Here is a 20,596-nt window from a genome sequence, read left to right as displayed (position 1 = left end):
CTCCATAGAAATAATTGCCTAGGATAAGATGAAACTACATGTAGCATCGCTTTTATCATCTTTTCTACAGACTCAGTCTCTGCTGTTACATTCGTGCTTATAAGCGTTTATTAAAAGCAAAGGTTGGTCTAAAAGAGGAAAAAGATAGGCATTTTGTTGACGTGCAGTTGATGGATTTCGACCCTTCAAGGTGTTCTCTCCACGGAATTTTTTATAGAAGTGGAATCTGGCTAAGAAATACTCTTTCTGACTTTGTCTGGCACATGAATGGCAGCCCTCAGCAGGCCCCTCTTCATGGAGTCCCTGTCACTAATTCCTCCAGCACCCCCAGTCAGGCAGCTGGTGGGCAGACTGACTCTCATCTTTAGGATGCCAGTCAGGCCACGGTTCCCCTGCTCCCCCATCCTCTAAGGGAGGACAGTCGAGGTGACTGGAAGAGAGTAGGAGGTCCTGAGGTCAGACTGAAGTCTGCTTGTTCACCTGTTTGCTCTGTACAGTGACCCTTTTGGGCACAAACTCCTCCTCCCCCCACCAGCTCCCTCTTTTCGGATTCTAGTTGAGTGGAATCCTGTGTTTGCGGGATCAGGCACTGGGCACGGTGTCATGGTGCTTCCAGAGGCCCTCCCTGGGCCCGGGTAGGGCCAGAATTGTCAAGTCCCATCATGCTCTGGCTCCATTGGGTGACTTGCTGGGATGTGCATCCTGGAGCCCATTTCATAAGCCTTGGGGCCCAGCAAGCAGGAGGAGCCATGATGTTCTTGAGACGGTTAGGGCCTATGGGCTTGAGCCCAGCCTCAGAGTTAAAACCCAGAAAGATACCAAGAGACTCCTTAAGACACTAAATCTGAAATACAGAGAAATCCAATATTGCAAGAGGGGAGTTTTGCTTTGGGAGTTTAAAGAAGTTTGGTTGCCATCTGAGTGAACATCGCGTTCCGTTTGTTATCCAAAAATCCATCAGACTGAAAATGACCAAGGTCACAGAACTTTTGCTAGACCGGAAATCAGGGAATTATGGAGTTGGAATGGTCCTCAGAGAACATCTCTAGGCCAGCCTTCTCATTTTATAGATTAAGGAACCAAGACCCATAAAATTTCATTGTATTCTCTTAAGATTTTTAAAGTTTCCGTTGTGTCTGCAGTTGTGGCCTCTATTTAGGTCAAGGGTCTCCCTCTTTCCCACTCTGGAGGGAGCTCTTAGGGCCCCTGTAGACACCCCCCCCACACACACACAACCTTGGTCCCAGAATACAGGGCACAGACCCTGCTGTTCCTTCCCTGCCTCCTTGCCCCTGTCCCCACCCCCTATGCAGGGATCTGCAGCCCTCCCCATGGTGGTGTGAAGCCACTGGAATGTGGCACTCTGACCCCTTGTGCTGAGTGTCCTGGATGGACCTGGCCTGGGAAACAGGAAGGATTTCATAGGGGGAGGAAGGAGGAGTGCCCTATGGCCTTAGGGTGGGACTGAGGGAAAGGAAGTACTGGGCAATGTGGCCTCCCCAAGTAGGCGCAGCAGAGTCCCACAATATAGGAACCAGGCAGGCACAGCGTTACTGGGCTGGCAGCCAGTAAACAGGCAGGCTTCCTTACGCCAGGCCCATGGCTGACAGCCTCTGGTGGAGCTGGGCCCAGGGAGGTGAGCCACCAGAGCAATTGTGGTGAGGAGGAAAGAGTTTGAACGGAAAATGGGAGAACCAGACCAGAATGCAGATGAAAAACGTTGTAAGAGTCAATGAAGATAAATATGGCGGAGAAAAGGAATATCTAGCCACTGTAGGGTTTAGGGACATTTCTCACTTCTCTAGAAACCAAAAATGTTAGACGGTGGAAAAGATCCTCTTAAAGAGACTTTCACTGCCCTGTTTGTGAGACCCCACTGCTCTTTAACACACTTAGCCTTTGTAAGAGAAGAGTCATTGGGATTCATGAAGGGGCAGGGGCACATTCAAGTGTAAGGCAGATTGCTACTTATCTGCTCCTGTTTTCTGTCAAGATCAACCCAGCTCTGCTCAGTTACCTCCCTTGAAAAGGTTTTCAGAAAACCTGAGGCTCAGCCTCAGGTGATGGTGTTTCTACCAGCCCTGCTGCTCTTGAGGCTAATAGAACCTTGTTGTCTCAGCTTCCTCCCTTTTAAAGCCTTTTGCAGAACCAGGATGCAGAGCAAGGGCTTGGAACCACCTCATGCAAACCCTTGTGACACCATGAGCAGATCATGCAGGTGGCTGTTGCCAAACTGCACGTGAGGTTTGCCAAGATGGTAAGCCAGCTTTTCATGGGGAAGTTTAAAATAACATTCCATGCTCTTGTGAGAGGAAAAGAAACTAGAGAGGCAGAGCCTGTTTCTGAAACACCTGTTTTTAAGATAAATCCTAGCTGCTGCCATACCTGAAGGGATTGTGTTTCCTCTGTAACTAGAAGCTCTCTGTGCTGAGTAAACTCAGTCTTCCTGTGTCCAGCGTTGTGCTCTGTGGTCATGCTGCATCCTGTCTTGGTTGAGGGTGCTAATCTCCACCTTCCTCATATGATATTATACAGATCCCTAGGAATAGTGGCCCTGGCCCTAAGTAGCAGTTTCTTGGTTATTAGACTAATTCTTGGGGCTAAAAACCAGGGTATATGGCACCGCTTCCTCCACCTGGTAGATAGCGAAAGCCAAAGGTGAAGCCCAGTGGGATGTTGCAGGTAGTGCAGCAGCTGAACAGTTCAGTATCTTGTTACTCAAGATTTACATCTTATGGTCTGCCTGAGAACCTAGTGATCTTCCATAAATGTGAATATTCAGAACAACTGAATTATTAAAGAACACTTTAAGGGCTTATATGTAAGTTTAAAGCTTTATGTCTGTGTATATTCAAATTCTTTGAAAATTGGTGGTCCTTAAATTGTTAGTTAGATAGGGTATGGACTTGATCAGAGCATCCTTCTGGAATTTTCTACATTTGATAATTCTCTTTACATCCTAAAACTACTTTTTAAATGTATATGGAACCGAATAAAATAGACACTTTTCAACTTTTCAGGTAGACGTTAATGTAGATGTATTTACACTAATCGTGAATTTTACCATTTGAACAATTTTCCTGTGGCCTCTTACATGGCAAAGACACTTTAAATAGAATAACATTGCGGAATCGTGATCTTGAAAAATCCACCTAACTACATATGGGAATACATAGTGCTGAAGCATGTGGAAAAGGACTAGATGATCCACAGAGGTTTTATTTAAGTTTCCTTTTTGGAAGCAAATTAGTTATAAATAGAGAATGCTAACTCACACAGAGCAGCCACCAACTGCACCATTCAGCAGGTGGGTATTAGGGCTCACCGTGTGCCACATACTCAGCTTGGTGTAGAGCGGTTATAGAGGCAAGGAAGGCACTGTTTCTGCCCCGAAGAAGCTCAGAATTCAGCTGTAAACAAACAGCTGCAATGCCCTGAGATATGTGAAGTGCTGTGGGCGAGTGTGCTAGAGTTGGGAGGGAGAACATCAAGTGAACTTCTTCAAAGAGAAGACATTGAAGCTGGGCACAGTAAGGTAGCAGTTTTTCAGGTGGTTGCTCCTATGCAGAGGAAATGGAATCAGTAAAAGTCCATCAACTGGGAATGCATAGTGTGCTTAGGGAATTGATAATTCAGTACCTGTTTATGGAGGGCCTTCTGTGCTGAGGAGCCCTGGTGGCACAGTGGTTGAGCGCTTGGCTGCTAACCAAAAGGCCAACAGTTTGAACTCACCCGCTGCTCCAGGGGAGAAGGATAATGGGAGTCTGCTTCTGTGAAGATTACTCATTGCTGTGAGTCGATTCTGACTCATACTGACCCTGTAAGACAGAGTAGAACTGCCCCATAGGGTTTCTAAGGCTGTGATCCTGGTGGCACAGTGGTTAAAGTGCTCGACTGACAGAAGGGTGGGTGGTTCAAAACCAGCCAGCTGCTTTGCAGGAGAAAGACAGTTCTACTCTGTAGATGGTTATGAATCAGAATCAACTCCATGGCAGTGGGTTTGGTTTTGGTTCTGATCTTTATGGAAGCAGACTGCCACATCTTTCTCCCGTGGAACGGCAGGTGGGTTTGAACTGCCGACCTTTCGTTTAGCAGCCAAGCTGCTTAGCCACTGCACCACCAGAGCACCTTTCCATAAAGATGTAGCTTTGGAAACCCTATGGGGCAGTCCTACTCTTCTGCAGGGTTGCTATGAGTTGGAATTGACTCGACGGAAGCAGGTTTGATGTGCTTAGTTTACTACGTGCTAGGCTGTGTTACAGGTGGAGAAGATATACCAGTAGCGGGTAAATAAGACGTACAAAAAATCCTTTCTGATCTGTAGCTTTCTGATATGGGCGTACAAAATGAGTAAAGCACAGCATGCCAGGGACCCCCGGTGGCACATTCGTTAAGAGTTTGGCTGCTAACCAAAAGGTCGGCAGTTCAAATCCACCAGCTTCTCCTTGGAAGCCCTATGGGGCAGTTCTGCTCTGTGCTGTAGGGTCACTATGAGTTGGAATCTAAAGAGTTTCAGGTATTTTTTTTTTTTTTTTTGACAGCATGCCAAAGACTGTTGCAGAGAAAAATAAAGCAGAGAAGGTGGCAGTGGTATTTGGTTGTGGTTTTAAATAGAGTGGTCAGAGAAAGTCTTGTGGAGAAAAGAGTTTGGTCATAGACCTGAAAGAGTGAGGGAGTGACACATCTGGTGGGGTTGCACTCCAGGCAGAGGGAGCACGAGTGCCAAGGCCCTGAGGCTGCAGTAAGCCTGGGAAAGGAAAGTGGTGCCTGCCAATCAGTGAGAAGTGACAGGAAGGTCTGCTGGATCAGCGCAGGTTTCATTTATCAGCGTGAGGGGTTTGGACTTGACCATGTAGGCCAGAGGAGCCATCAAAGATTTTTAGACGGTGAATGACATGATGGTATTGCCATTACTGAGACCCCCAAACTGCGTTCCCTGTGATTTGGAGCTGAGTGACTATTAGGTTACCACAGAAAGGAAACCCCAGTTTTGTGAGAAATGTACAAATATATTTCCAAATATGTTCTTTAATTTTCATAATCTATGTTTTTGTTAGGAGCCTTGGTGACACAGTGTTTAAGTGCTGTTCTGCTAACCGAAAGGTCGGCGGTTCAAACCCACCGGCTACTCCGAGGGAGAAAGATGTGGCAGTCTGCTTCCGTGAAGATTTACAGCCTTGGAAACCCCATGGGGCAGTTCTGCTCTGTCCTACAGGGTCACTATGAGTTGGAATTGACTCGATGGCAGTGGGTTTGGGTGTTCTTGTTATATTCATTTATGTGATGTATTTTACATGGTTCAGAAATTAAATCATTGCGTTGTGAATCATAGTCCCTACAAAATATTAATATTCATTTTCTGGCGTACCCCGAGGCAAGAGTCCTGCTTTGATTGTCCCCTTGTCTACATTTGCTGCTTTCTGGAGAGTTTTAGGATAAATTTCAAGGACTTAATGCCTTTGAAATTCAGTGTATTAGATAAGGCTATTTGTTGTGTGAGGTTTTCTGATAGGCCACAGTTTGTCTCTCTTGTTCTCATTTGTAATTCATAGCACCACTTCTCACATAAACATATAGTAGCAATGTGGATTTTAACGTGTGTTTTAAGAAATGTGGACATACACATCCAACTTTTGCTTATGATGAAGCTAGATAACAGTAGGAAAGTGTACTCCATGCACACAGAACAGCGTTTGTTGAATATTGCTGGCAAACGATGCTGTTTCTAGGACCAGATAACAGGATACTCATGCAGTGTATAGAAATAAATAAGATCAAACAGTAAAAAACTTGCTTCACAGAAGAAATTAAAGATTTGGGCTTTTAGGCAAGGTATTTAGTAAACGTATTTTTGTAAAGCCGCACTGAAGTTAGTGGTAAGGATCGGTTAGAAATTAGTTGTTGGAATTGATCACTTTTTTTTGCTTCTGGCCATCTTCCACTTGATTTATTTTTAAGAATTCAGATAAATTATTGAGGTAAAGTTCGCGGTAGTGCCCAAGTTGATTTGTAAAAACATCCCTTACAAAATGTTTGCTGGTTTTACAAAGTTATTATCCTGAAAAGATTCCTTAATGCTGCTTACAGATCATTACGCCTTTTAAAAGTCTTAATTGATGCCTCAGGAGTATTGCAATATATGAAGGCATTGTTTGCCTTAGCAAAGAAATCATTGTTTCCCGAATGATAGAATGGTTACTGAGATCTTGTTTATATTCTTGGGGTTTCTGTTCTTTTGATGTTTCCAAAAGTGCTCTTGTTTGTCTTGCCTCAGAAGGTGTCAGAGCCTTCAGTTCAACCCTGTTGTTACATGACCATGAGCAGGGGGGGTATCAAGGCCATGTTCACCGGGTTTGGTTTCACCAAGGTGAGATGAGGAAATTAGCCATGTTACTTCCTGCTTATGGCAAATACAAGAGGAATCTCACTTAAAGATGTTACTTAAAGCAATTTTTTTTTTTATGACAGACTTTTTTAAACTTAGGAAGACATAAGTAAATTTCAGGGTAACCACAAAGAAAACTAAAAAACCTCACCAAAATAAAGAAGAAAATCATAAAGACTCAGGAAGCATAAAATCAGCAGCAACAAAGGAAATTAAAAGAAAATCCGTAAACAAAAAAAGTATATGGAGCAAAGAAATCAACACCACAAAAGAGCTCAACAAAATGACTGCAGTAAATTCACACCTAATGATAATTACACTTAATGTAAATGGATTAAATTCAACAGTCAAGAGACAGAGGCAGAATGGAAGAAAACACAACCCATCAATATGCTACCTACAAGAGACACATCTTAGACATAAAGATAAAGATAAGGTAAAAATCAGGGGGTGGAAAAACTGTATCAAGCAAACAGCATCTGTAAAAGAGCAGGAGTGGCAATATTAGTCTCTGATAAAATAGACTTTAAGACAAACCAGCATAAGAGACAAGGAAGGACATTATATATAAAGGGTCAGTCCAGCAAGAGGACATAACCATAATATCTACACACCCAATGAAAGAGCTTCAAAAATAAAAGAAAATTTAATAGAATGGAAAAGAGAAATAGCTCCACAATAATGATAGAGACTTTTAACACACCACTTTTGATGAAGGACAGAACAACTAGAAAGAAACTCAGCAAAGATACAGAAGATCTAAACAACGCAATCAACCAACTTTATCTCAGACATATACAGAACAGTCCACCCAACAACAGCACAGTACACATTCTGTTCCCGTGCACATGGATCATTCTCCAGAACAGACCATATGTTAGGCCACAAAGCAAGCCTCAATAAACTAAAAAACATTGAAATAATACAAAAAGTATCTTCTCAGATGATGGAAAAGCTATAAAATTAGAAATCAATAACAGGAAGAACAAGGAAAAAAAATCAAATACACGGAAACTGAATAATCTGCATAAAAACCACTGAGTAATAGAAGAAATAAAAAATGAAATGGAAAAATCCCTAGACTCAAACAAGAATGAAGACATAATATACCAAAATCTATGGGACACACAGAAGCAGTGCTCAGAGGTCAGTTTATAACAGCAAATGCACACATCAAAAAAGAAAAAAGCGAAAATCATCATCTTAGCTCTACAACTTCAACAAATAGAAAAAGAGCCCCAAAAGCAAAGAACAAAACAAACAAAAATCCACAGTCATCAGAAATAAGGAAATAATAAAGATTAGAAATTAATGAAACAGAAAACAGAAAAGCAATAGAAAGAATCAACAAAACTAGAGATTGGTTCATGGAATGGATTAATAAAGCTAACAAACCACTGGCCAAATTGACAAAGAGGAGGAGAAGATGCAAATAACACAAATAAGAAACAAAATGGGTGACATTATAACAGAACCAACTGAAATAAAAAAAATCATAACAAAATACTATGAAGAGAACTGTACTGCAACAAATTTGAAAACCTATGAGAAATGGACAGATTTCTAGAAACACACTACCTACCTAACACAAACTGAAGCAGAAAATTTGAACAGACCCATACCAAAAAAAAATTGAAAAGGTCATAAAAAAAAACTTCCAATGGGAAAAAGAAAGAAGAAGAAGAAGGAGAAAAAGCCCTGGCCCAGACAGATTCACTGGAGAATTTTGGCAAACATTGAGAGAAGAGCTGACACCAACTCTACATAAACTATTCGAGAACGTAGAAAAGGAAGGAATACTCCCAGTTCATTGTATGAAACAAGCATAGCCCTTACACCAAAGCCGGGCAAAGACACTGTTAAAAAAAAGAAAATTATAGAACAATATCCCTTATGAATACAGATGTAAAAATTCTCAACAAAATCCTAGCCAGTAGAATCTAACGGCATATGAAAAATACATTGTGACCAAGTGGGGTTCATACCAAGTATATAGGGATGGTTCAACATTAGGAAATAAATTGGTATAGTACACTACATAAATAAAAAAGGAAAAGAACTTCATGATCAGATCATATCAATGAATGCAGAAAAGGCATTTGAGAAAATCCAGCATCCATTCCTGATAAAAACTCTCAGCAAACTGGGAACAAAAGGGAAATTCCTCAACATAATTTAGGGCATATACAAAAAAACCAATAGCCAGTGTTATTCTCAGTGGAGAGAGACTAAAAGCATTCCCCTTGAGAATGGGAGCCAGGCAAGGATGCCCTGTATCACCACTCTTATACAACATGGTACTGGAAGTCCTAGTCAGAACAATAAAGCAAGAAAGGGAAATAAAAGGCATCCAGATGGTAAGGAAGAAGTAAAATTATCCCACTTTGCAGGTGATGTGGTCCTGTACCTAGAAAATCCCAGCTATTTTGGAAGAAAGCTACTGGAACTGATAAAAGGATTTAGCAAAGTGGCAGGGTACAAAATCAGCATACAAAAACCAGTCTGATTCCTCTACGCTAACAAAGAGAACTCCAAAATGGAAATCAGGAAACCAATACCGTTTACAATAGCCTTTCAAAAGATAAAATACTTAAAAATAAACCTAACCAGGGATGTAAAAGGATTATACAAAGAAAACTACAAAACACTACAGCAAGAAACTAAGAGAGACCTACATAAATGGAAAAACATACCATACTCATGGATAGGAAGACTTAACATTGTGAAAATGTCAATGCTACCCAAAGCGATATGTAGATATAAAGCAGTCCTGATCCAGATTCCATTAACATTCTTTAACAAGATGGGAAACTAATCACCAACTTTATATGGAAAAGAAGAGACCCAGGATAAGCAAAGCTCTGCTGAAGAAGAACAAAGTAGGAGGCCTCAGACTTCCCAATTTCAGAATCTACTATATAGCCATGATAGTTAAAACAGCCTGGTACTGGTATAATGACAGATACACAGACAAGTGGAACAGAATTGAGAACCCAGAAATAAATCCATCCACCTATGGACAGATGATCTTCAACAAAGGTCCAAAATCCATTAAATGGAAAAGAAACAGTCTCTTTTAACAAATGGTGCTAGCAAAACTGGGTATACATTGGCAGAAAAATGAAATAGGGCCCATACCTCATACCATACCAAAAAAAACCTAAAGATAGATCAAAGACTTAAATGTAAAACCTGAAACTATGAAGATCATGGAAGACGTTTAGGCTGATTGACATAACATACTCCATAACATCCTACTTTGGTGAGTAGTTACTGGGATCTTAAAACAAGCGGCTATCTAAGATAACACTATTGGTCTCTCTTCATCTGGAGCAAAGAAGAGTGAAGAAAATCAAAGTCTCAGGAACAATTAGTCCAAAGGAGTAATGGACCACATGAACCACAGCCCCCACTAGCCTGAGTCCATAAGAATTAGGTGGTGCCCAGCTACCAATATCAGTGGCTCTGAATGGGATTACAGTAGAAGGTCCTGGAAAGAGAAGAGTGTAGAACAGAATTCAAATTCATAAGACCAGACTTCTCCAATAAAGACTGGTAGAACCCGTGAGCCCAAGGCCCTCAGACACTCTTCAAAGCTGGAACTAAACCAACTCACAGAGATCACCTTTCAAACAGTGTTGCTGTTATGTGCTGTTGAGTTAATTCTGACTCATAGTGATCCTGTGTACAACACAATGAAATACTGCCTGGTCCTCTGCCACTGCCACCCTCACAATCGTTGCTATGTTTGAGCCCATTGTTGCAGCCACGGTGTCAGTTCGACAAAGTGAGGGTCTTCCTCTCTTTCACTGACCTCTACCAAGTGTGATGTCCTTCTCCAGGGACTGATCCCTCCTGAAAAAATGTCCAAAGTACTTGAGACGAAGCCTCGCCATCCTTCTAAGAGCATTCTGGCTGTACAGGTTTGTACATTCTTCTGGCAGTCCATCGTATATTCAGTATCTTTGTCAACACCGTAATTCAGAGGCATCAATTTTTCTTTTGTCTTCTTATTCATTGTCCAGCTTTCTCATGCGTAAGAGGCAATTGAAAATTGCCTGAGGTCAGGCACACCTTAGTCCTTAAAATGATATCTTCGCTTTTAAACACTTTAAAGAGGTCTTTTGCAGCATATGTGCCCAGTGTAATATGTTTGATTCTTGATTGCTGCTTCCATGGGTGTTGATTGTGGATCCAAGTAAAATGAAATCCTTAACAACTTCACTATTTTCTCAGCTTATCATTGTGTTCCTTATCGGTTCATTTGTGCGGATTTTGTTTTCTTTATGTTAGGGTGTAATCCATACCGAGGGCTGTAATCTTTGATCTTCATCAGTGCTTCAAGTCCTCTTGGCTTTCAGCAAACAGGGTTGTGTCATTTGCATATCATAGGTTGTTTGAGTCTTCCTCCAATCTTGATGCCATGTTCTTCTTCATATAGTGCAGCTTCTCAGATTATTTGCTCAGCATACAGATTGAATAAGTAGAGTGAAAGGATACAACCCTGAAGCGCATCTTCCCTGGTTTTAAACCATGCACAATCCCCTTGTTCTGTTCTAAAGACTGCCTCTTTGTCAGGTTCCCGCGAGTGCAGTTAAGTGTTCTGGAATTCTCATTCTTTGCAGTGTTACCCATACCTTATTTGAATCCACACAGTTGAATGCCTTTGTATAGTCTTTAAAACACAGGTAAACATCTTGTGTTCTCTGCTTTCAGCCAAGATCCATCTGACATCAACATTGATATCCGTCTTTCCACATCCTCCTCTTAATCCAGCTTGAATTTTGGAAGTTCCCTGTTGATGAACTGCTGCAACCATTTTTTAAATTATCTTAAAGCAAAATTTTCTTGTATGTGATATTAATGATACTATTCAATAATTTCCACATTTTGTTGGATCACTTTTCTTTGGAATGGGCACAAACATGGACCGCTTCCGTTTGGTTGGGCAGTTAGCTGTCTTCCAAATTTCTTGGCATAGACAAGCGAATGCATCCAGCATTTTGCATCTGTTTGTTAAAACATCTCGGTTGGTATTCCATCAATTCCTGGAACCTTATTTTTTGTCAGTGCCTTCAGTGCAGCTTGGACTTCTTTCAGTACTGTCGATTCTTAGTCATATGCTACCTCCTGAAATGATTGAACGTAGACCAGTTCTTTTTGGTACAGTGTGTATTCCTTCCATCTTTTTTTTTTTTTTTTTTTACTTTTTTACATTATTGTACTTTAGATGAAGGTTTACAGGACAAACCAGCTTCTCATTAAACAATTAGTACAAATATTGTTTTGTCACTTTGGTTACCAACCCAGTGACATGCCAGTACTCTCCCTTCTTGACCTTGGGTTCCCTATTACCAGCTTTCCTGTCACCTCCTGCCTTCTAGTCCTTGCCCCTGGGCTGATGTATTCCGTTAGTCTCATTTTTTATGGGCCTGTCTATTCTTTGGCTGGAGAGTGACCCTCAGGAGTGACTTCATTACTGAGCTAAAAGAGTGTCCAGGGGCCATACTCTCGAGGTTTCTCCAGTGTCTGTCAGGCTGGTATAAGTGTGGTTTTTTTTTGTGGGTTAGAGTTTTGTTCTGCATTTTTCTCCAGCTCTGTCTGGGACCCTATATTGTGATCCCTCCCAGAGCAGTCAGTGGTGGTAGCCAGGTACCGTCTAGTTGTACTGGGCTCAGTCTGGTGAAGGTGGTGATAGTTGTGGTCCATTAGTCCTTTGGAATAATCTTTCCCTTGTGTCTTTAGTTTTATTTTTTTATTCTCCCTTGCTCCCAACAGGGTGAAACTGCTGGAGTATCTTAGATGGCCACGCACAAGCTTTTAAGACCCTAGACGCTACTCACCAAAGAAGGATGTAGAACATTTTCTTTATAAACTATGTTATGCCAATTGAGCTGGATGTTCCCCAAGACCATGATTCATCTTTTTTTGATGCTTCCTGCATCGTTCAGTATTTTGCCCATAGAATCCTTTGATAATGCAATTGGAGAATTGAGTTTTCTCTTGAGTTCTTTCAGCATAAGAAACACCGAGTCTGTTCTTTACTTTTGGTTCTCTAATTGGTCTTTGGACATTTCGTTATAATTCTTTACTTTGTCTTTTCCAGCTGTCTTTTGAAACCTTCTGTTCAGCTCTTTTACTTCATTATTTCTTCCTTTTACCTTAGCTACTCCACATTCAAGACCAAGTTTCAGTCTCCTCTGACATCCATTTTGGTCTTTTCTTTCTTTCCTGTCTTTTTAAAGACCTTTTGCTTTCTTCCTGTATAATGTCTTCGATGTCACCTCACTACTTGTCCGATCTGTGATCATTAGTGTTTGATGTGTCAAATCTGTTCTCTAGATGATCTTTAAATTTCAGTGGGATGTATTCACGGTCATACTTTGGTGCTCATAGACTTATTTTAAATTTTCTTCTGCTTCAGCTTGAACTTGCATATGAGCAATCGATGATATGTTCTGCAGTTGGCCTTTGGCCTTGTTCTGACCAGCTGTATTGAGCTTCTCTGTCATGTATTTATACAGTTGTTGTCAATTTGATTCCTGTGTATTGCATCCGGCAAGGTCCACGTGTATAGTTCCTGTTTATGTTGTTGAAAAAAAGGTCATTGCTCTTGCAAAATTCTGCCATGCAATCCCCAGCATCATTTCTATCACCAAGGCCATATTTTCCAACTACTGATCCTTCTTTGTTTCCAACTTATGTATTCCAATCACCAGTAATTATCAGTGCATCTTGATTGCATGTTTGATCAATTTCAGACTAAAGTTGGTAAAAATCTTCAGATTCTTAATCTTTGGCGTTAGTGGTTGGTGTGTAAATTTAGGCATATGGATATTATCCTATCACTGACAGCCTTGTACTTTGGGATGGATCCTGAAATGTTCTTTTTGACAGTGAATATGACAACATTCCTCTTCAATTTGTCATTCCCAGCATAGTAGACCATGAAAAAAAAACCAGTAGACCATGGGATTGTTCAATTCAAAATGGCCAATATCAATCCACTTCAGTTCACTAATGCCTAAGATATTTTTAATGCCTAAGATATTGACCTTTTATGTGTTCTGTTTCATTTTTGACAACTTCCAATTTTCATAGATTCACACCTTGTACATTCCATGTTCTGATTATTATTGGATGTTTGCAGCTGTGTCTTCTTATTTTGAGTTGTGTCACATCAGCAAATGAAGGTCTCAAAAGCTTGACTCCATCCACGTCATTCAAGTCAACCCTACTTTGAGGAGGCAACCCTTCCCCAGTTGTATTTTGAGTGCCTTCCAACCTGAGGGGCTTATCTTCTGGCACTGTATCAGACAGTATTCTGCTGCTATTTTTAAGGTTTTCACTGGACTTTTTTTTTTTTTTTTTAAAGAAGTAGATTGCCAGATCCTTTTTTCTATTCTGTCTTAATCTGGAAGCTCTGCCAAAACCTATCCACCATGGGTGATCCTGCTGGTATTTTAAATACTGGTGGCATAGCTTCCAGCATCAGGGTAACATGCATGTCGCCACAGTAGGACAAACTGACAGACAAGTGGTGGCCAAAAAATGGACCTATAAAGTGAACAGTAACACCCATAAGGACTGTGCTCCTCAGAACGATCAACTGCATGAGACCAAAAGGGCAATAAAACCAAACCAAAACTAAACCCATTGCCATCAAGTCCATTCTGACTCAGCAACCCTGTAGGATAGAGCAGAACTGCCCCATAGGGTTTCCAAGGAGTGCCTGGTGGATTTGAATTGCCAGCCTTTTGGTTGGCAGCTAAATTCTTAACCACTGTACCACCAGGGCAATATTTGCCCAAAAACAAAGTTCAGAAGGCGGGAAGGGACTGGAAAGATGGGCGAATGGAAAAGGGGAACTCAGGGAGGAAGTGCTGTCAGATTGAGGGGATTGCAGCTGATGTCATGAAACGTAATATGTATAAATTGTTGAGTCAGAAACTAATTTGCTGTGTAATCTTTCACCAAAAGCACAATAAAATATTCAGAATTTTTTTTTCTTTTTATCAACAAGTGTTGTAAATTTGCATTTGTCTTTTACTATGATATTCAGCTATCAAACAGATGTTTTTTTGGATAAAAACACTTAATCTGTTCCTTCATGGCAAAAGTAAAGTGTTGTATTGATAGTAATTAGAAACATAGTAGCTTTTCAAAAGAAACTAAAAGGGAAATTTTGAAAGTTAGATGTTTGGCAATGTTTCTATGATTATGTGATTTTGTTGCTGAAAATTGATCCATATGCTCTTAGATTAAAAAAAAAAAAAAGGTTGCAGTTGAGTCATTTTCGACTCATGGCCACCCCATGTGTGTCAGAGTAGAACTGTGCTCCGTAGGGTTTTCAGTGGCTGATTTTTTGGAACTAGACCACCAGGCCTTCGTTAGTGCCTCTGGACTCAAACATCCAACCTTTTGGTTAGCAGCCAAGCACATTAACTATTCCTGCCACCCAGGGATTCCATGTTTTTAGATAGACGTGTAAAAAAATTAGGAACAGATTTTTTTTTTTTTTATTTTGGTAAAAAATATATTTAAAAAATTGCCGTTTTAACTATTTTTAATTTTATTGAGCTTTAGGTGAAAGTTTACAGCACAAATTAGTTTCTTCTGAAAAAATTTTTACACAAATTATTTTGTGACATTAGTTGCAATCCCCACATTGTGCCAGCACACTCCCCCTTTACATTTCCATCCCAGGTTCCCCTTGTTTGTTTCTCCAATTTTCCTGTGCCTTCCTGCCTCTCTTTGCTTTTGGGCAGGTGTCGCCCATTTGGTCTTGTATACTTGATTGAACTAAGAAGCCCGTTCTGCACATGTGTTATTGTTTGTTTAATAGGCCTATATAACCTCTGGCTGAAAGGTGGACTTGGGAGTGGCTTCATTTCTGAGTTAGTACGGTGTCTGGGGTCTGTAGTCTTGGGAGTTCTTCAGTCTTTGTCAGACCAGTAAGTCTGGTCGTTTTTTTTTTTTTTTTTTTACTTGAATTTGAATTTTCTGCATTTTTCTCCCGCTCTGTCTGAGACCCTCTCTCATGATCCTGTCAGAGCAGTCAGTGGTGGTAACTGGGCACCATCTAGGCTTAGGCTGGTGAAGGCTGTGGTTCGTGTGGTCCAAATTGGTCTTTTGGGCTAATTATTTCCTTGTGTCTATGGATTTCTTTATTCTCCTTTGCTCTGTACAGAAAGGGAACAAAAGCTGTATCTAAAATGACCCCTCTCAAGCTTTTAAGACCCCAGACGCTATTCAACAAAGTAGAATGTAGAGCATTTTCTTTGTGAACTATGTCAGCTGACCTAGATGTTCCTTGAGACCGTGGTCCCCAGCCCTCAGCCCCAGTAACTGGGTCCCTCAAGATGTTTGGATATGTCTTATAAGCTTCTGTGACTTTGCCTTGGTCAGGTTGTGTTGACTTTCCCTAAACTGTGTGCTGTCTTTTCCTTCACCAGAGTTAACTCTTGTCTACTATGCAGTTAGTGATTTCTCCTTTCTAGCCCTCCCCTCCTGCATAACTATCAAAGATTGTTTTTTCCTGTTCGTAAACCTTTTTAGTTTTTTATAATAGTGGTCTCATACAATATTTGTTCTTTTGCGATTGACTCATTTTAATCAGCATAATGCTCTCCAGATTCATCCATGTTGTGCCATGTTTCCTGGATTCATCATTGTTCTTTATTGTTGAGTAGTATTCCATTGTGTGTATATACCATAGTTTATCCATTCATCTGTTGATGGTCACTTAAGTTGTTTACATCTTTTTGCTGTTGTGAATAATGCTGCAGTGAACGTGGGTGTGCATATTGTCTATTCATGTGACAGCTCTTATTTCTCTAGGGTATATTCCAAGGAATGGGATTGCGGGATGGTATGGTATTTCTGTTACTAGTTTTTAAGGAGGTATCATATTGTTTTGCATAGGGGTATTACCATTTTACACTACTACCAGCACTACCAGCAGTATATAAGAGTTTCAATCTCCCCTCAACCTCTCCAGCATTTTTATTTTCTGTTTTTTGGATTAGTACCAGTAATGTTGGGGTGAGGTGGTGTCTCATCATTGTTTCAATTTGCATTTCTCTAATGGCTAATGATCATGAGCATTTCTTCATGTATCATTTAATTGAATGTTTTATCGTTTTTTTTTTTCTTCTTTGGTGAAGTGTCTGTTCATATCCTTTGCCCATTTTTTTAAATTGAATTATTTGTCTTTTTGTTGTAGAGGTACTTGAAGTATTTTATAGATTTTAGAGATTAGACCCTTGTCAGATACATGGTAGCCTGTCTGTAGGTTCTCTTTTAGTGAAGTCTTTTGATGAGCATAAGTGTTTAATTCTTAGGAGCTCCCAGTTGTCTAGTTTATCTTCTGATGTTTGTGCATTGTTAATTATGGTTTGTATTGTATTTCTGTCATGTATTAGTGTCCCTGGTGTTGTCCCTATTTTTTCTTCCATGATCTTTATCATTTTAGGTTTTATATTTAGGTCTTTGTTCTGTTTTGAGTTAGTTCTGAAGGATGGTATGAGGTATGGGTCCTGTATCATTTTTTTTTACAGATGGGCATCCAGTTTTGCCAGCACCATTTGTTATAAAGACTGTCATTTCTCCATTTAATGGGCTTTGGTCCTTTTTCAAGGATCATCCATCCATAGGTGGATGGATTTACGTCTGGGTTCTTGATTCTGTTTCATTGCCCTATGTGTCTGTCTTTCCAGCACCAGTCTGTTTTGACTACTGTGGCTGTGTAGTGGATCCTGAGATCAGGTAGCCTGAGGCCTCCTACACTGTTTTGTTTTTTTTTTTTCCAGCGATACTTGGCTTATCTGGGACTGCTTTCCTTTCCGTATAAAGTTGTTTAGTTTTTCCATCTCGTTAAAGAAAGCTGTTGATATTTGGATCAGGATTGCAATATATCAGTAGATTGCTTTGTGTAGAGTTGACGTTTTCACCATGTTGTCTTCCTAACCATGAGCTTGGTATGCTTTTCCATACATGTAGGCCTCTCATGGTTTATCAGAGTAGTCTTTTGAGTTTACTTTATATAGGTCTTTTACGTCCCTGGTTAGATTTATTTGTAAGTATTTTATCTTTTTAGAGTATTGTTTTTCCCCTTTATTTTTCAAAGTTCTCCGTGTTGATATATAGGAATCCACGTAATTTTTGTCTGTTGATCTTGTATGCTGCTACTTCTCTCCATGTATTGGTTTCAGTAGTTTTTTTTGTGGGATTTTTGGGTTTCTCTATGTATAGGATCATATCATATGTGAACAGGAATAGTTTTACTTCTTCTTTTCCAGTTTGGATGCTTTTTATTTCTTTTTCTTGCCTTACTGCTCTAGCTAGGACTTTCGGCACAGTGTTAAATAGGAATGGTAATAAAGGGCGTTGTTGGCTTGTTCCTGTTCTCGGGGAATGCTTTCAGTGTCTCTTCATTGAGAATTATGTGGGCGGTTGGTTTTGTATGACCCATTGCCAACAAGTCGATTCCAACTCATAGTGACTGTGTAGGACAGAGTGGAACTGCCCCATATGGTTTCCAAGGAGCAGCTGGTAGATTCAAACTGATGACCTTTTGGTTAGCTGCCAAGCTCTTAAGCACTGTGCCTCCAGGGCTTCTGGTTTTGTATTAAAATAAACCAAACAAATCACCATCAAGTCAATTACAACTCATAGCTACCCTATAGGACAGAGTACAACTGGCCCCACAGGGTTTCCAAGGAGCCAGCTGGTGGATTCAAACTGCCCTCTGTTTGGTTAGCAGCTGTGTTCTTAACCACTATGCCACCAGGTTTCTGGTTTTGTGTAGATGCCCTTTATTATATTGAGGTGTTTTCTTCCTGTTCTACTTTATTGAGAGTTTTTTTTTTTTTTTTTAGGAATGGGTGTTGAACTTTATCAGATGCCTTTTCTGCATCAATTGAGATGATCATATGATTTTTTTTTCTTTTGTTCTGTTTATGTGGTAGATTATATTGATTGATTTACTAATGTTGAACCATTCTTGCATACCTGGTATGAATCCCACTTGGTCGTGGTACATTATTTTTTGATATGATGCTGAATTCTATTGGCTAGAATTTTGTTGAGAACTTTTGCATCTATATTCATGAGAGGTATTGGTCCATAATTTTCTTTTTTTGTGGTGCCTTTGCCTGGTTTTGGCATCAGGGTTATGCTGGCTTCATAGAATGAATTTGGAAGTATCTCTTCCTGTTCTGTGTTATGAAATAGTTCGAGTAGTACTGGCGTGAGCTCTTCTCTGAATGTTCCGTAGAATTCTCCAGTGAAGACATGTGGGCCAGGACTTTTTTTTTTAACGTTTTCAATCTCTTGTAATGGGTCTGTTCAGATTCTGGAGAATGTTCCATGTGTATTGGAAAAGAATGTGTACTTTTCTGCTCTTGGGTGGAGTGTTCTATGTATGTTTATGAAATCAAGTTGGTTGATTGTGGGCTTTAGATCTTCTGTATGTTCGTTGAGTTTCTTTCTAGATTTTCTGTCTGTTACTGATAGTGGTTTGTTGAATTCTCCGACTATTATTGTGGAGCTGTCTATTAACTAGTTCTAAGTGTACAGTTAAGTAACATGAATTACATTCATCATGTTGTACAGGCATCACCACTAACCAAAACCAAAAACCAAACCCAGTGCTGTCAAGTCAATTCCGACTCATAGTGACCCTATATAGGAGAAGATTAAAGAAGTTTAAATGTCTTCAAATTGAGTAGTAGGGATAAATTTTTAACTCTTTTGTTAAAATTATATATAAAGCAACATCTTCTGGAGGCTTGCAAGAACAACTGATATAAGGAAAGATGGAAATTTTTAGCTGAATTTCTGCAGAAATGGTTTCTTAATTTCAAATAGTGGTTTCATAATTTGTGAATGAAATTGAAAGATGGGCATCATGGTAACTTCAGCCTTGATGTGCTTCCTCCGTTTGGTAGCTACATGACTTTGTAAAATACCTTTTCTGGCTCTGACGGTCATTAAAACCAAATATCAAAATACAGTGGACTTAGAATCAGGCCTTTGAATTGTTGTATAATGAAATATTAAACCAAGATTTAAAAAAAAGGCAGTCATAGTGAATCACGTGGCTCACTATACATAGAACACTCCACCCAACAGCAGAAAAATATACATTCTTTTCCAGTACACATGGAACATTCTCCAGAATCTGAACAGACCCATTACAAGAGGTTGAAAAGGTAAAAAAAAAATATTTTTATGTTTATTGTAGAGCCAAATAAAAATAGTAAATTTAAAATAGAATTTAAATTTTTAAAAGTTAACTGCCATCTTTAAGATGTTACATTTTAAATTTCTGTCCATATATTTTACAGTGTACATAATTATTAGTTCACTATGAATATAAATAAAAGTACATAGATTGGTTTACATGTGTAAAACACTGGTACGAAGCATGCAATCCAGAGTTTGGACACCACTAGTGTAGACAGTAAAACTCATTAATTTGTTGAGACCTCAGCTATGCAATCCTCCAGACCGGGAAGATGCTAGAAAGTCCTGGAAAGTGATATTTGTTATGTTAAAAGCACTCTTGGTTTGCTTCCTGTGCATAGTGAGCCTGTTTTGCAAACTGCACATTGGTATGGTAATAGGAAGTTAATTTAGATTTAAATCCTGGCCACCATAAGCATATGATTGTCTGGAACTGGTATCAGTAAATTGATAGCATTGTACAACTTCAACAAAGATGCCAGGATCAAAGAAGCATGAGGGTATTGCCTAAAGGGACCTCACAAATCACCCATTCTACCTCCATTTTAGTATTGAAGAAACGCACTTGTTTAGGGTAGTGACATGGACTTGCCAGGAATCAGTGACAGAACTAAGATGTGCTCTCTGGGCTGAGCCCTCCTCTTTACACAGTGGTACTTGTTTTTCCATACACGCTTCACGATAGTCCTAAATTAGGCAGAATTGTGGAGTGGGAGCATTGTATTCTGTAGCCACAGCTTCTCTTCTCTTTGCCTTCTCATTTCATGAATTCCTTGTTTCTAGAAACACTGGCTATCTTCTGTTAAACCACTCCCCATTTCCCCACCAGCTTCTTGCTATCTAAAAGGAAATTATCCTTTTCTTACTTACCTTTTCCCTCTGTTTCAGGATTCCTCAAAACATTTTATTCACATTCACATATTTGAAATGATTTTGGTTAGAATGGTAGGACATTGTACTGTA

At 39.9% G+C, this 20,596-nt stretch overlaps 1 protein-coding gene across 5 annotated transcripts in view; it reads left to right on the top strand.

Moving 5' to 3' along the window:
• Positions 1–20,596, top strand: part of CRIM1 (cysteine rich transmembrane BMP regulator 1) — a 243,476-nt gene that overhangs the window by 23,494 nt on the left and 199,386 nt on the right. The gene's annotated exons all lie outside the window — the stretch shown is intronic.

The sequence above is a fragment of the Elephas maximus genome, chromosome 26 (assembly GCF_024166365.1).
Source record: "Elephas maximus indicus isolate mEleMax1 chromosome 26, mEleMax1 primary haplotype, whole genome shotgun sequence".
Lineage (NCBI taxonomy): Eukaryota > Metazoa > Chordata > Mammalia > Proboscidea > Elephantidae > Elephas > Elephas maximus.
The sequence above is the reverse complement of the archived record's forward strand: the minus strand, read 5'-3'. Positions and strand labels throughout refer to the sequence as shown.